This window comes from Ambystoma mexicanum, chromosome 2q (genome assembly GCF_040938575.1).
Source record: "Ambystoma mexicanum isolate Mex_15411 chromosome 2q, UKY_AmexF1_1, whole genome shotgun sequence".
Classification (NCBI taxonomy): domain Eukaryota; kingdom Metazoa; phylum Chordata; class Amphibia; order Caudata; family Ambystomatidae; genus Ambystoma; species Ambystoma mexicanum.
Genome location: NC_090924.1, coordinates 375,056,341 through 375,074,318, shown reverse-complemented (window position 1 = coordinate 375,074,318; position 17,978 = coordinate 375,056,341).

Below are 17,978 nucleotides of genomic sequence, written 5' to 3'. Positions count from 1 at the left end.
GCATATATTAGTCTACCTTGCACCCCTGTTTAGAGGTTTTTTGAAATGCCTAGGTAGTAACAGCAGTCTTGGATCTGCCTGTTTAGGTAGATTCTATCGGGAAAGAGTGGTCCCAATAGAACCGTATCACAGCAAGAATTATGTGAGATTGTGGAATTGAATGGCCAAGCTGTCTGGTCTTGTCTCAAGGCTAAAGGCAGCCAAGACTGGTTATCTATTCTTGAAGGCGGAAAACATGAGAAGCTCAATAATCCCTTCTTAAGGTGTAAAAAAGAACACCAGGTGTTCCAGGTTTTGTTCATTTAAGACATTTAATTACTGCAAAATGGACCAAATGGTGGTCTCCTGTCACGTGAGCCAAGTATGGGGATAGCGTTGTGCTTGGAGTTCTAGACAATGATAGTGAGTGATTGCACTCCCCTATATTTTCACAGACAATAATATGCTGCAAGGCCAAGTTCAAAGACACTCTTCATGGCAGAAGCCATGAGTGTTGAGAGACGTTGGGATAATTGGGTGGGGAGGTAAAGTCAAGTCCACATCCTGGCACCTGGGTATGAACTTATATGCTGCTAAGTGAACCAAATGTTCCTGCACATTGCACACGCACACACATGCCAACCGATTGTAGAGGGCCATATAACAAAGGGCATTATAGTTTGAGAGCCAATGATATACCATGTACTTATCAGTGCTGAATATGACTTGCACTAGAGGTAGGCAATAAGTTATCCACCTGACAGTAGATATCCAATCACAATCCCACCCCATATAGAAAGTATACTTAGATGTTCCCCTTGAGCCTATAATAAACCCTGGTAGGTTTTATACATTTGCCACGTAGTATGACGTCACGTGTGACACATTTATTGTATATAAATGTGTTTTATGTGAAATGTGAGAGAGACTCGAACAAGCATCTGTTGATGTCCATTGTAACTGCCTGTTTTAAATAATTGATAATCAAACAGAAAAATGTCCCATCTTCCTGAGTTGGTTTGATTATTTGGTGTCAGAGTTATTCTGCATCCACATTCATTGCATGCATGCTATCCAAAGAGCTCCAAGCTCAAAAGTGAATGATACATGTTACCCTTGGGCGACTCTGTGGTCAGGGAGAAGGAGGAGCAGAGAATCCCTGTGGCCAGCTTGTACAAGAATCACATTTACACAATATCTGTGGGTGACAGTAGCTAAGATTTAGGTAGGCAGGAGTTTTAAGATAGTGTCCATCTCTTGATGAGACTGAATGACACATGGTTCATCAGGTTGCTCTTGGATTGACTGTTGCTTTCTAACAATAAGATCAAATCATCTGGTCACATCATATCAATTTGTATAACTGTCATCGACCCAAGAGAGTTCTTGTCAGATTGAATAACAGTGAATGACCAAAATGAAAACATTGACTCTTCAAAAGTTTCTCTGTTGACCACTATGTCAAAAGACAAGGATGGGGCCTGTCCTTTGTTGAGGAGGTCGGGCAGCAATGGAGAGGGGGTGGCATTATAGAAGTTGCAAGAAAATAATTCAAATACTTGATTAGAAAATCCTAAGTATTTTAGGCTGCAAATAATGGATTGGATGCGCATGTAATGTCGTTCAGAAGTGCAAAGGAATTCTTGTATGTGAAACGCGGCTGGAATAAAACTTAAACTGGGTTGAAATGGCTAATGCTTTTTGGAAGAACATTAGCAGGAGGTTATGTAACCTCAAAGCAAAATGCATGGATGCTATAGCCAACAACAGATATTCATGTATTAGTTGAAGAGTCTATCAAATTCGTTGGATAGCTATGCTTCTAGTTTTCTAAGTGACATTAGACATAACTCATCTCTAACAGCTCCAATAACACCAATGTGGATGGGTCAGCAATGGAAAAGACAAAGGGCATTAAAGGGTAGCCATATATGGGGACCTGACGGCAAACTAATATAATATTGTGGGAGCATTCTCTGTGTCAGCCATTGATTGTGACACACCTCTTCCGGGCAGTTCTTGACTCATAAGAAAATACACTTTCTTGAAAAGGGGTCATAATTATACAAACTTATCAAAAAAATGACAAAGAAAGACCCACAATCTTACAAGTTGATTTCTCTTTCTTTCGAATGCTGTAGAGAAAGTCTTTAGCAAGTGTCATTTGGAAATATTACAAGTATGTGTGAATATTACTTGAATTCCGCATTAAAAAGGCAGGCTTCATGCTTGCCATAATTAGAAATTAACCACACATTGCGTGTGTCCTGCTTGGAAAGTCATCAGATAAATTAGCACAGGGCAGTTGTCTGCCACCTGTGGCTCTCCAGATGTTTTGTTCTAGAAAACCCATGATCACCCACTATTGGCAATACTGGATAGGGATGCTGGGAGCTGTGTTCAAAACATCTGGAGAGCCGAATGTTTCAGATTCCTGACTTAGAGGAACTCTTTGCTGCTACTTCATCATATTTGAATCATCTTTTGTTTGGTTTGGCCACCTCTGGGATAAACTTCCAATGACAGTGTTATTCACATGCACAGTTCAGCTCATCAGGATGTTTCATTTGGATTCCTGAGGCTCAGGCAACAAGGTCTCTCAACACATGTTGATCATAAAGAGTAAGTTATGGTGCATTATGGTCCATCTGCTTCTCAATCTGCATTTGCCTGGACTGAGGATATGATTGCCATTGGGTTGCTTGACCAGAAATTGGTGGCCTTTCAAGTGGTTGGTTGTCATGTATTGCTATGGTTCTTCTAGGTTAATTTCAATCAATGTCGATATGAGCAATGTGATAGGATTTAGGCAGCAGCGTGCCTCTTTGATCAGAAGTTTTTAGAGCAAGTTTTAGAATATAAATATCTGCACTTCTCTTCCACTCCAAATTTGTGGTGGGAGAACCACACAGCTAAAGCTGTGGTTGATGAAAAACGGATGGTACAGACAGACCTTTATTTTAACAAACTGTATAAAGATCTCCTTCTGAATCCTCTCAGGCAGTCATATCTCAGAAAATTGGTAGCAGCAGTTCTGTTAAGCACCTGTACACCACGCAAATGGTATCTGTGTGTGGTACAAGTCCTCTTAACATAACATAAGATAACGTAACTTATATTTAAACCATTTGGTGGTTACTGCTCATGTTTAGCAATTGACCCCTCTAATGCCACCCTCAATGAGGTTGGACTGCAATTGTGTTACATTATGTTATGATAGTAGATTTTATATGTGCACTGATGCCATTTTTATAATCTCTTGGCACCTTAGAAGTTACAGAAAAATGGGCTTGCTTTTGTTAGTGGAATCCGAAGGAGCACTACAACACTGTTTTGCTGTTAAGTGGATTCATGCAGAACAGAAGGACTCACACATGTTGTCCGGCTAGGGCACTTAGGGGATGTGTACCCACAAGGGAATCCCAGTTATAGGTTGACTGCAAGGTGTGGTATAAATGATGTCTGAGCTAGAGCATGGCGAATCAAGGATTAATGGAGGCCCAAGCTGGCGGTAGAGGTGTAAAGCTTTGATGCTGTTAGTGTGGACATGGAAGGGTCTGGCGTCACATGCAGTGTATGATTGGCTAGTCGATGTGTGTGGTATAAGGTGGCAATTGAAATGATGAACATGTTATTGAGGGTCAAAAGCAATCAAGAAACACCATACAGAATGACATAGCATGGCAAAGCAAAGCATGAAAGCATGACATAATAAAAGCATAAAAGACCAATATACAATGTAGCAATGTATGCAAAGGCATCTCTCACTCTCTCTGGAATGTGTCAGAATGAGACAGAAAAAAATGCCTTCACCCGTTATTAGTAAGCACTGTTGGTTCAATAGAATAAAGGTGCCTTTTGAAAGTGAAAGAATCCTTTTGTTACTGAGTAAATAGAAGATGTGGGGCTCAGTGCTGGAGTCTACATTACATGGCCTGTTAACTGTCGTTTGGATACTTATAACACCATTCCAACTCAGAACTTGCACCTGCTTCTTCACAGCCAACGATCCACCCCTTCTCTTTTTGCTCACCCACCGACCAGCTCTCTCAGGCTTCATCCTTCCTTCATTGTCTTCTCTTGCCTATTTCGTCTAACATTCATTGTGCAACTTGACTTTGCTCCATAACTCATTAAACTCACTCTTCTTTTCCCTTTCTCTCGTAGCCTTCAGCCTCAACCTAGTCTAACTTCTACATCATTCTCCATCCTCCCCATCTTCCTCCTTCCCCCCTTTTCACACACCCCTCAATTAAGACACTGTGATTATCCCATGATATGCAACCTCATAAATCATCCTGCCTACTGCACAACACCTGCTACTCTCCCCAACCTCCAATCACTATTTTACTTACCATCTAGAGTCATAGTCCTCCAACAACAAGTCCTCCTACATCACTGACGACTTTGACACTTATCACCCTCAACCTTCACTTCTTGCTATCACAGAAACTTGGATCTCTCCTTGTGACTCTATTACAGTAGTGTATCGGGGAATGGGCCTATTGTACTTGGAGGGAGACAGGTGTAGGTGGGCCCAGAAATACACTTTCTCGTACCTTTACATACCTAATCTGCCTCTTCCCTGTCTCTAGTAACCCCAATTTACCTTACCTCTGGACCAACACAGGTGTACTTCTGTGGGAAATGGATTTGGTTAGAAAAGTCAATAGGTAGCAGGAAACCCTCTAAGAAGAAACATAAGCTTATAAGAAATATATTCACTGTACACAAGGAAAAACAGACACAGTAATGTTGGTGTGTGGGTTAAAATGAAAAAGAGTCCTTTAAAAATATAAACAGTGTTTTAAAAAGCCCATATAAAATGCACTTTAAAAACTCCATACAAATCCTTACTTGCAAGAAAGGTGGCCCAGGTCTGTCTCAAGGTCCTTCCTTCTACAAGTGACGGGGTCTGGTGCACCTGAGTGGTCAGTTGGCCAGGTAGGGCAGCAGCTGAGTGTTGGGAGCATCAAAGTTCCTTTAAAGCCAGCATGGGAGAGCCTGGCATGATATGGCAGAGTAGGGGCTACATGTAGTTAGTCATAGCCAGACTACATATGCCAGGGTCAGCTTGTCATTGATTGCAGTAGTGGGAGCCCCAGGGGAGTAATTTTACTGCCTGAGTATGCCAGATGCAGGAAAAAGAAAAGAAAACCCGAAGTTGGGATCCTCCCGTCCCTTTCACACTTTTAGAGTCCACCAAAGAGGCTATTTGTGGATTTAGGGTAAACATTCATAATTTCATACATATTTAGGAATACAGAGAACAGTCAATTATTGCACATCAACGTTGGTTGTAAAAGAAAACATCCATGATTTAATCACATACATTTATAGAAACAGAAAGCAAAAAATCACGTAGAAAATTTCCAATATTGTAGGCTGACGCGTTTCAAGGTGGTCCCTCTTCTTCTAGAGCCTAATGGGACATGTTGAATCACGTACATGAAAAAGGAAAGAAATCAAATGGATACTGTTATTAGCCCAGAAATAGGAGCTAATCATTGACTTAATTGTCTAAACACAGATCAAATATTAATAAAGTAATTGTTAACATAATTTAGGCAAGTAAACATAGGTGCACGACTCGCTAATCCTTAAATGAATATTCAAAGAAACAGGTGAAGGAACACCAAAGTCATGACTCCATAAATGAACTCCACCAACATATGTATCAACTGTAATTAATTCAATGTAATACACATCATTTAGATGATAACATTATGGCTAGACTCCTAGAGATCAACGAGTTTAGACACAAGGTGTTTCATGGGGTACTTGTGAGCTAACAGTCCTAGTTCCTCTCTTGCACCTTGAATCATTAAATACCAGCCTCCTGGTTTTTGTAAGATTTTTCTAAATATATTGATTATTAGTGGTGTGCATCTGTTTCTTTTGTATGCCAGATGCAGCCCAGTAATGATTTCAGTATCAGGGGGCCCCAGTCTCTCGTTTTCAACCCAGGCCTCATTTGCGAGGGAAGATTTTGCTGGGCTCCTTTAGCAGGGAGCGCTGCATAGACAGGAGCAGCCTGGCTAATTTTCGTTTTTCTCTCATGTCTTCCCCAAGCAGGGGGATACACTGGCAGCTCTAAAAACTGACACTGCCATCTTCTCCCAATCTGTGTGACCTGTTGGGAAGGCTGTCTAACAGCACCTCGTCCTCTATTTAATATAACACTATCCATCTCCGCCCACTGGCTCCTCTCACAGTTCTGGCTTTCTGTGTACCGTTTGGTCCTCTCAACTCCTGCGTCTGATAACTGAACCTTTTTCCTTGAGTAACTGTCTAACGGCATCTACATTTTCTTGCTGGGGGACTTTAAGCTTCCCGAGCCCTCTGCAGCCATCTGCCATGAACTTTCCCCCCTCCTCCCTTACCACTATCGTTATTCACCTCATGGCCAGCCTACCAACTCTGGTGGAAACTCTCTTGATCAGGTCTTTCACTCTGCTTGGCTCCCCTCCGGTGAACTCTCTACTGATCCCTCTCCCTCTGATCACTCCATTGTTCACTTTAACTTCTCAGACACCTTCTACTCATCTCCCCTCCTCAATGATTAAGAGGAAATGCAGGCAGTACTCTCTTGCCCCATACATTGAAGATGTGAGAAAAACCTAGAACGAAAGACACAGACATCAGGGTTGAATGCAGTGTGTGTGTGTGTGTGTGATGTTCAAGAAAAACAAAAAAAAGGAAAGAACAAAGACAGAACTCCAAAAAAAAGAACAAACTGAAAATAACTCCCTGTGGGGCACTGCCTCTAGCGGTCCCTCATTGCACAAAGACATTGACGTGCCAGCTGGAGTGTGTGGGGAGACTCTCAGCATGATGTTCATGCCACTGGGCTCCATACCAGGAGTAGCCCTGCTGTCCACAGGGTCATGGCAGCTGTTGGCCCACGTGTTGCCTGACCAGACAGGCCCAAACAGGTAAAAGGCCCAACCAGTGTATCGGATGCTGCTTGGGCCAAAAATGAACACCCAGGATAGGCTGCATGAGGGGACCGGTCCAAACCAGGCTGACCGGCTGTGCCCCCAACCCGTCCACCTTGTCGCTGGTGAGGCAGGCCAATCTGAAAGTCCTCCTGGGCCAAGAGAGCAAGGTGGTGGCTGGGGAGGTGAAGGGCTGCCTATCAGGGCAGCTCGGGTGAAGAGCAGGACGAGGCCAGGCAGTAGGGCTGAAGCTCTGACTATCTGCCCCTCTGTCACAGAGATGGAGTCCTGAGGGGATGGGCAAGGAAGACAATCTGGCCGTGGGATTGGCAGTTATCAGTGGTGGCCTCCCCGTTGCCATGGACATGCCTCCTTGACTCAAAATGATGCCTGGGCATGGCAGTTAGTGTGTTGGCGTCCCCATTCCAACACAATGTTGCCTGAAAAAAAGATTGTGCCCAGGGCATGGTGGCATTGTGGGCAGGCTGCAAACCAATGGGGCCACCCTTAAAACCATAACGTGACAATGTTCTGTGGTGCTAATTGTGGGGGGACACCCATAAGAGTGTTAACAGCCGTGGGTCATGTCAGTGATGCAGGCCCCACAAGGACTAAAAAAAGGCACAGGCAGTGCAGTGAGCACATGTGGTGCCAAGTGGTGGATGGGGACACCCAGAAGAAACCAGAGCCAAGCCCCTTTCAGCCAATCCAGCCACCAGTGACAGCTCAAGGACCGCACCAAATGTACTGTGAAGGGGATGACTAACTTCAGCAGTCACCTCCATTATGATATATATTAAATGTATTTTATATGTTGTTTGTCAAATGTATATTGGTGTTTAAAGTTAATATTGTGTTATTATATTTGTAATAGTAACTGTATAGAATAGAACTGTTAAGTAGGGACAATGATGTTGGTAAAGTATTAGGGGAACTGTTAAGTATGATGTTAAGTAGGTGTTAGGGTATTAAATAGATATAAGGGAGTAGAGGGCAGGTACCCTGGCTTAAGGTAGCGGAAGGAAGTGGCTGCCTGCCTGAGGCCACCTAGGTGGATGGGACCACCCACAGAGGCCATCCTCTGGCCTCACACTCCATGTGGGTGATACCGGGAATTAGGGAAGAGGTAGTTAGCACCAGACTTATCCTATGGTTCCGCAAGACCCCTTCAAGGAAGGCTGGGCTGACGTAGCAGATCCCGGGTTTTAGTGAACTCACATCAGGGGAACTTTAGGAAGGGAATCAGGAATTTACTTTGAAATAGAGAATACATGTTTTTATAAATAAAGAAGGCTCCCCATTGGGATTCCCATTAAATCCACCTTGGTGTCTGTGTCTACTAGTAAGGTAAGTATCCGGGTGTATCCTATCTCCTGTTAAGAGGAATTCTGTTTTACAGGTGTAACACCCCTCCCTATCTAGTAGATCTGGAGGGTGGTATTGGTGGTTCCCATGGTCATTGCCCTGTGACCTAGGCAAGGAATGAGTCCTCCCTGTCCTGGGTGAGGGCCAGAAAACAGGGACTACACAACCACCCCACACACTTTCATCTACTGTCCAATGTTTGCTTACACCTATCAAACCAATATGCATTTCCTCTTCCCTTTCTGCTAAATGAGTTTGCTCACTACTTTGCCCCTAAAATCTCGAAAATGTTGGCACTCTTGCAGCTTCGCACTCTTGCAGCTCTCTTCTATTTTCCTCCCAAATGCTCCTTCTGTCCACCAGCTTTCCCCATGCCGCTTCTACTTTTGACTGTTTCTCCCCTATCTGTCCTATTAAATTAGCACCCATCCTTCACAGTACCAACCCATCATGCGCTCGTGTCGACCCTTTTACTTCACAATTGGTCAAACTCTTAGCAACAAACACTTGCCCATATCTCTCTAAGCTGTTTATTTCTGCTGGACTCTTGCCTATCTCCTTCAAACCTGCAACTGTCCTACCCCTATTTAAAATGAAAAAAAACCTTTGCTGGCATAAATGTCCCAGCAAACTATTGGCAAGTTTCTCTCCTTACCCATTTTTCAAAAGACCTTGATGGGTGTTCTTCGGCCGGAACACTAAGCGTGACAAATTGGATTCTTCTCTGCAGTAGTACAAGGATGAGTAGGGGTAAAATGGCCCACTGAACCCTCACACTTCTATAAAACAAAGCACCATGCAATTATAAAGATAAAACAGGGACAGTTAAGAGATATAACTCCTTTGTCTTTTGTGTTAACATGGACTGAGGGAAGGCTATACTCAAGAGGAGTGTGAAGGTGAACCAGGAGGGACACAAACAACACAATATCACAGGCCAAAATAAAGGGAGTGCCCAACGCAAGGTTGTATACAAATGTAAACACTTTAATCAAACACACCATCTGCACATAGAACCAAAATAGAATACTGTACAAAAACCCATTCCAAAGGAAGAACAGAGAAGATGTGTCATACTGGAGAAAGTAGCACTCTGAGATTATTTTCAGGGGGTGTAGTTAAAGTGCTCAAATAAAAGGATATTGTGGAGAAAACAGGATGAATCATGACCAAAACAGTCTCTAGGGTCCAACTATTGGTTGGCTGATGTGTCAAACCTGGACTCTAATGATGATCCGGCATGTAGGATAGTGGAGGCCCAGGTAGCAAGCCAATGCAGGTGCTCTTGTGGTCGAACGGCAGCTCTTCACTGATTCAGGTTGGAACGGTCCCAGAAATGCTTTGCAGTTGGCCAGGCTGAGTCAGGTTTTAGCCACTGGGAGGAGTCGATGAATGATGCACTAGCGGTTTGCGTCGGTGGGCAACGGTCATCGAAGTGGTGATCTTGTGTGCGTAGATGTGCGCTCAATGAAGCATCACTTTGAGTGCTAGCTGGGCAGAGGCATGGTTGTAGCCCCCCGTTAGAGTCAGCGTTTGACTCTCCAGTCTTTGGGTTTGGGTCCCAGTGTTGAGCAGTCACTTCAGGCCTATCAGTTGACGAGCTGTGGCTGGGATATGATGCTGTGTTGAGCTGGTCGAAGGAGCAAGCAAATGTTCGATTAATGGTGATGCACAGCAATCATCGCTGGCACTTCCCTCTTGTTCCAGGTGCCGTAGAAATGGAGTGACCAGTTTGGTGCAGTGAACAGTGAGCTTTGCCTGGTCTGGTCCTCAGGTTGCTGTCAGGCCCTTTCAGGGGGACTCAAGCGTAATCATGCTCTGGGTCTACTCTCACAGTTTAGGAGATTTCAGTGCAGATGGATAGGTCATAATCCACAACAGAGGCAAATCCTGATGTGCCCTGGGAGAGGTAGGGGACAGATCCTGCTTCGGCCATGGGTGATTCCTTCTTCACCTCACGCTTATGACTTTGGCAAGTACAACTCTCCCAAAGTAAGTCCAGTGAGATCGTCAAAACAGTTTTGCAGCCTTAAAGGATCTGAGAGGATCTGTGCCTGTCAAGTGGACACCTTGTGACCTTCAAACCACGAGTAGAGTGGTTGCAGGCTACTGATCGGCAGGGCATGAGTGCACTCTGTTTTTGGCATAGAGTCGACAGAAAAGGGAAATCCGGTTGGCAGATTAACCCTGCTCGAGACAGAATTACCATCATCATTCTTTGTGCTAATAAACTTATTTTTAAGGTCAGGGCAATGCACCCTTGTCGTATTGCAATTCCTCATACTAAGAACTTGAAGATAATGGGCTTGGAGATCAATGTCAACCTGGCATCCATAGTAAACACTTCAATGAAACTGGACTCTTGCACATTTCAAACATACTCTCCAATACTCAGGACTCCAACACTCTTCTATACTCATCCTTTTGGACCTTTCTGCCATGTTTGACACTGCAGACCACTTCTCTCTCCTCCTCACTCTCCAGGATATCTGATTTTGCCTGGATCACCTCGTTTAAAATCTCTTGGAACTCCCAAACCTCTGACTCCACCCTTCCCAATGTTGGGGTCCCCCAAAGATCAGTTCTTGCACTTATGCTCTTCACCCTCTATATCTCTGCTCTAGGAAGACATCTCTTTTGGCTTTCACTATCACATTTTTGCTGAAGACACTGAAATATTTGTTCTCATTTGCCTCCTCTTCCCCAGCCACCTTGCAATGGATTACGAACTGTCTCACTGCAATTCATCACTAGATGGATCTCCGCTGCTCACACTGAACTCTTTAAAAACAGAAGTCATCTTTCTTCCTGCTTTCAATGCCATCCATCTCTCACTGCCCTCTCCTATCTTCTTCCTGACAGATGTTCTTGCTTTATCACCCACTGCTTGTAATATTGGGTTCCTTCTTGATAGCAGCCTCTGACTGCAGCAAGTCATCACTATCACTGCCTCTGCTTCTCGTATTAATCTTCCCATCATTCTGAAAATGTGTCCTTTTCTTACTCTACAATAAGTCTAATCTCCACTCACATGCTCAGAAAATGTGACTACTGATCAAGCCTACTTCTTGGCCTTCCTCTCTACTCCTTCCTCCCTCTAGACAATGTTCTCAACTTCTAGGCAAAGTTCTCAAATGTGCTACTCACACTCTCTACAACCTGGCCAGATACTTCTCCACCTCTACCTACCGACAGCATACAAGTTCTTCCTCCATGTGCAACCGCTCTTTTTTCAAAAATTCCTTTTCCTTTTCTACTATGCTATCAATGGCCTTCATTCTCAGTACCTGTCTGAGTGCTTCTCAGTTTATTCACCATCTCCTTCCTTTCAATCTACCACTGCACTGAACATCACTATCCCATAATTGTCATGATCGCTGCTTCCAAAAGGTCAGGGTTTTCCCAACTCCCTTGGAAGCAGATCCATAACCCAGGTTCCGAGTGCCAACCAGTCCCAATTGGGACCTTTTGGACCCAGTCCTGGCGCCAGTGGCACCAGCCTCATAAATATGCCCAGTCCCAGCGTTGGAAGCGCCGGGCTCATAATGCTTGGGTGGACTTACCTGCAGCAGACCATGCTGCTTACTTGCCTGCCAGTTGAGCCTCTGATCCTCTTCTGTTTGGAACTACTTTTCCTGTTGGGTGGGGCAGGAGCCACTCCCTAGGTTCAGAACACTGGAACTCTTCTGGAAAGCAGGAACTCTTTTCTTACCTAGGCGTGGCTGTGGAAGGAGACACCTAAGCACTACAGGAGGCTATTTAAACCACACCCGATGGATGAATCTTGCTTTGCCTTATTCTGCATCCTCTGCAGCAGAACGCTCATCGTGTCTTCTGCATCTGATCCTGGGCCTAAGGAAAAAGGCTTACCATCCTGAATCCAGTCTTCAGCAACACCTATAAAGACAAGAAAGAACAGGTTAGCATTACGGTCTTCAGTGACAGCGCTTCACTTACCTGGTCCATCGGCTGTCACCAACGCCTCGCGCTGCATTCCGGCATCTGAAAGACAAAGGCTTACCTACTCTTCGTGCGCTCCGGAGGTCTTCACACTGCATTCCGGCATCTGAAAGACAAAAGCTTACCAACTCTTTGCACGCTCCGGAGGCCTTCGGCGCTGCATCCCGCATCTGAAAGACAAAACAAGGTGCGTTTAAAGACATTGGGGAACTTTAATACTCACGTGCCATTACTCCTTTCCACATCTAATCCAGTGGGTATTCCGGCACCCTGCAGCCGCTCCGAACTTGTACCTGCAAAATAAAAAGACAGTTAGAGCGCATCGTGAAGCAGGCAACAAGCGCTTACGTGCTTCCAGGCACTTCTATTCATCACACGGGCTCCATCTTCAACTCACTTCAGCCCGTCATCCGCCATCGCCGGAACCCTGCAAAACAAGAGACATCATTACTAAAGACTTTTAAAGACATTAGAATTACTCGAAACTTACCGTTCGTGCAGTAAACGACGGACAGCAGTCCTCTGAAGTCAAGAGGCCTGCTCCCCTTATCCAGTGAAGAAACTGGTTACAGCACCCTGCCCCGAGGCAGATGGAGAGCACGGCGTTCACTTACCTAAGGTGAGAGCGTTAACCTTTGGGGTTCTACAGGAGAAGAGAAAGGGAAGAAGAGAGAGACATTAAATAACCCAGTTCATTAATCCCATATTTTCTATCTGCAGACATCTTACCCTTTGAGTCAGACATACAGTGCACAGAGGTCCAGCCCAAAGAGCCAGCCGTGTGTTACACATCACCTTTGAAGATGCGGTATACGCCCAGTCAAGACCGGCGCCTCTACGGGAATCAGGTGAGCGTTACAGAACGCAAAGCCTACCGCAAAACTCCCGTCCAGGCGCTATGGAAACCTCGGATACCGACCAGCTAGCCCAGTTACTTGGGGAACTAAGGGCAGAAGTGCATGCAGCCCGTCAGGAAACGAACGCTCTAAGAAGGGAACTGATTATTTCCAAGGAGCGAACAGATGATCTCGCTAGACAATTGCTACAGTCACAAGCCGGACAGACCCCGTTACCCGCATCTGGGGGAAATCTTCCTTCTACATCCTCAATGAATCCAGTGCAGATCAACCTACCTGGGAATGTACCTCTGGCTCCGCCCGAACGATTTTCTGGTGAGCCAAAGAGGTTTGCAGTATTTATCAATCAGTGCCGGTTGCATTTCTTATGCCGGCCAGCAGCCTTTCCAACTGATCAAGCTAAAGTAGCTTTCGTGCTTTTGTACCTTAGTGGCAATGCGGCAGACTGGTCGATCCCTCTAGTAAATCAAGATGATCCAGTCCTCCATGATTTTCAAGCTTTTCAGCTCAGTATGGAAAAACTGTTCGCAAGACATTCACAGGGGCAGGCCTTGGACAATGAGCTTCTTTCGTTGCGACAAGGTAATCAAGACCTTTTGGCTTATATTGCGTCTTTCAACAGACTGATAGTGGAAACTCAATGGCCTGAGGACAAAAGGATTACGCTGTTTTATAGAGGTCTACGTGGAGAGCTCAAAGACGTGTTAGCCCAAGTAGTGAATCCCCCACAAGATTGTTCGGACTAAATAGACTTAGTCGTTCAAATAGATCACAGACTGCAGAACAGGAAGGCGATTCGTTCCAAGTTTGATGCTCGAGTATTTTCCAAACCGCCAACTCCTTCCAAAGGAGTAGACTCCGGGGAACCCATGCAAATAGGGGGCCTGAAAGGTCCTCTAACACAAAAGGAGCGGGAAAGGAGAAAACAGTTGCAATTATGCCTCTATTGCGGAAACTCAGGGCACTTTCTTCGAGACTGTCCGTTGAAACCTGCCAAGAAGGCAGTAGGAGCTGCAGTTCCCAAAGTTACACACTCTGAGCAGGGAAACGACCTCGCCCGACAAGAATAGAGGTCCTCTTGCCGAGCGTGAAAACCAGTTCCGTGACCTCGCATTTCGTGATACCTATGGTCCTCATTAGCCCTGATAATCCGGATCGATTACATGCAATTGAAGCTTACGTCGACAGCGGTGCCATCGGCAATTATGTGGATCATGAAATGGTTTTGAGGATGAATCTAACTCTTTGTCCCAAGGCTGTAAAGGACGTCATTACTACGGTGGATGGTACGGAGATAGCCTCCGGACCAGTAACGCATACCACTCAGGAAGTGACGCTAGTAAGTCAAGATGGACACCATGAGAAGATCGTGTTCGATGTGATCAAGGCCCCTCAGTTTCAGATTATTCTAGGAATACCTTGGTTAGAGAAACACAATCCTCTGATCGATTGGCGAGCAAGAACGGTCCAGTTTCCAGAATGTGTCTCTACTTGTCACCCTCCACCTGGTGTTGCACTGGCAGCAATTTCTTCAGAGACTCCCAAGTTACCTCCCGAATACCTAGAATACCAAGATGTTTTCCGGAAGGATCAGGCTAACTCTCTACCTCCTCATAGGTCTTATGACTGCCAGATAGACCTGATACCTGGATCTACTCCTCCTTGTAGTAGAATTTATGCCCTCACCGAGCCTGAGAACCTTCACCTTCGACAATACCTGGATCAATACCTGGCAAATGGGTTTATTCGTCCTTCCAAGTCCCCTGCTTCTTCAGCTTTGTTCTTCGTTCCAAAAAAGGAAGGAGACCTTAGAACTTGTATAGATTATCGCTCCCTGAACCAGATCACCGTCAAGAATAGATATCCGTTACCTTTGATCCCTGAACTCCTGGACCAAGTCAGAAAAGCATGCATATATACAAAGCTGGATCTTAGAGGAGCCTACCACTTGGTACGAGTAAAAGAGGGCGATGAATGGAAGACGGCCTTCTGCACCAAATATGGGCTATTTGAATATCAGGTCATGCCCTTTGGACTTTGCAATGCCCCGGCCGCCTTTCAATATTTTATGAACGATGTCCTCAGAGAGCTCATAGATGTGTGTGTTGTTGTTTACATTGACGTCATCCTCGTTTATTCTTCATCGGAATCTGAACATCGGAAACACGTGAAAATGGTCCTCGAAAGATTGCGTCAACACAAACTTTTCGCTAAATTGGAAAAATGTGTTTTCAACGTGACTGAAGTTGAATTCTTGGGATTCATATTATCACCTAGCGGAGTGCGTATGGATTCAAAGAAGGTCGATGCAGTTCTCAAATGGCCATCACCATCCTCCGTAAAAGGTGTGCAAAGCATGTTAGGCTTCGCTAACTTTTACCGCAGGTTTATCCCCGAATTTTCTCGAATAGTCCAGCCCATCACTGCCTTGTTAAAGAAAAACAAACGTTTTGAATGGTCTACCGAGGCGGAACAAGCTTTCCAGGATTTGAAGACTAAATTTATCTCTGCACCAATCTTAAAACACCCTCGCCCCGAACTCCCCTACATCGTGGAAACTGATGCTTCAAGCCTTGCCATGGGGGCAGTTCTATCACAAAAGGACCTGGTAACCAATCAGTTGCATCCCGTGGCATTTTGGTCCCGCAAATTCTCGCCTCCTGAAATCAATTACACGATTACTGACAAGGAACTTCTGGCTATCAAGTCTGCCTTTAAGGCTTGGCGGCATTATCTGCTGGGGGCCCGACACACCGTTACTGTGATTACGGATCACCGAAACCTGCAATATTTGAAAACCGCAAAAGCCCAATCCTCTAGACAGCTCCGTTGGGCATTATTCTTTGCCGAGTTTGACTTCATAATTACCTATAGACCTGGTACAAAAAACGGTAAAGCTGATGCCCTTTCTCGGATGGGAGTGGAAGAACACTTGATCAACCCTAAACCTGTACCAATCATTCCCGAACAAACAATTCTGGGTGTAATCGCCACACAATCCATAGAGGAAGTTAAGGATAAAGCCAGGCAACTTGTAACTCCAGCAGACATACAGAATTGGCATCTGCAGGGAAAGGACTTTGCAGTAAAGGACAACTTATTGTATTTCCAAGAACGATTATACCTGCCCAGCACAGATTTACAGAAAAAAGTAATCTCTTGTTATCACGATTCTTTAATGGAAGGACATCCCGGTATGGCCAAGACCTCAGAAAAGATCAAGCGCTACTTCTGGTGGCCGTCTTGGAAAAAAGATATCAGAGACTTTATAATGTCCTGTGGAGTATGCGCCCAAAACAAGAGTCAAAAAGAAAGACCTGCAGGCCTCTTACGCCCTATTGACATCCCACCTCGCCCTTGGCATACGCTTTCTATGGACTTCATCACCGATCTACCTCCATGCTCCAGATACAATACGATTCTAGTAATCGTGGACTTATTCTCCAAGATGGCGCATTTCATTCCGCTCAAAGGTTTGCCAACAGCAGCAACCCTGGCCCGAGAATTTCTCGAAAACATCGTCCGACTGCACGGTTTTCCTTCGGTTCTAATTTCGGATCGAGGTAGTCAATTTATTTCTCATTTTTGGCGAAGTTGCTGTCGGTCGGCTCAAATTGATGTGAGACTATCGACCAGTCACCACCCTCAGACCGACGGACAAACCGAGAGGACCAATCAGACTCTGGAACAGTATTTACGCTGCATGCTGCAACAAACTGAAAAAACTTGGAAAGACATCCTTTGGATAGCCGAATATGCCTACAATAACTCTGTCCATTCGGGAACTGGGAAAACCCCGTTTTTTCTTTTATACGGCAGTCACCCTCGAACCTCGGAGTTGGATCCCCTTCAAGATCTTGAAACACCAGCAGTAGACTACCTGCATTCTACAATCACCCAAGCCTTTAAGGAAGCTGTTTCTCACCTTCAAAGGGCTAAAGAACAATACAAGAAAGGAGCAGATCAACATCGGAAGGAAGCCCCCCAATATCAAGTAGGGGATCAAGTCTGGTTATCCACCAAATATCTACCTCTAAAAGGGCCACGCACATTCAACCCAAGATACCTTGGTCCCTATCCATCACTACCATAGTAAACCCAGTAGCGGTCAAGTTGGACTTGCCCCCGCACATGAAGATACATCCGGTCTTCCACGTCTCTCTATTAAAACCCATGCAACCTCAAACCCGACTAACTAAATCTCCAAAACCTATCCTAGTTGATGGAGAACTCGAGTTTGAAGTCAAAAGCATTCTGGACTCCAAGATCTCCAAATCTAAACTATTTTACCTAATTGACTGGAAAGGCTACGGCCTCCAAGAGAGATCCTGGGAACCTGCTGAATATGTCCACGCTCCTCGCCTAATCAAAAGATTTCACCGAACATTTCCTGACAAGCCGAAACCCCCGGAGAAGCCCGGTTTGGGAAGGGCCTTGAGGGGGGGTACTGTCATGATCTCTGCTTCCAAAAGGTCAGGGTTTTCCCAACTCCCTTGGAAGCAGATCCATAACCCAGGTTCCGAGTGCCAACCAGTCCCAATTGGGACCTTTTGGACCCAGTCCTGGCGCCAGTGGCACCAGCCTCATAAATATGCCCAGTCCCAGCGCTGGAAGCGCCGGGCTCATAATGCTTGGGTGGACTTACCTGCAGCAGACTATGCTGCTTACTTGCCTGCCAGTTGAGCCTCTGATCCTCTTCTGTTTGGAACTACTTTTCCTGTTGGGTGGGGCAGGAGCCACTCCCTAGGTTCAGAACACTGGAACTCTTCTGGAAAGCAGGAACTCTTTTCTTACCTAGGCGTGGCTGTGGAAGGAGACACTTAAGCACTACAGGAGGCTATTTAAACCACACCCGATGGATGAATCTTGCTTTGCCTTA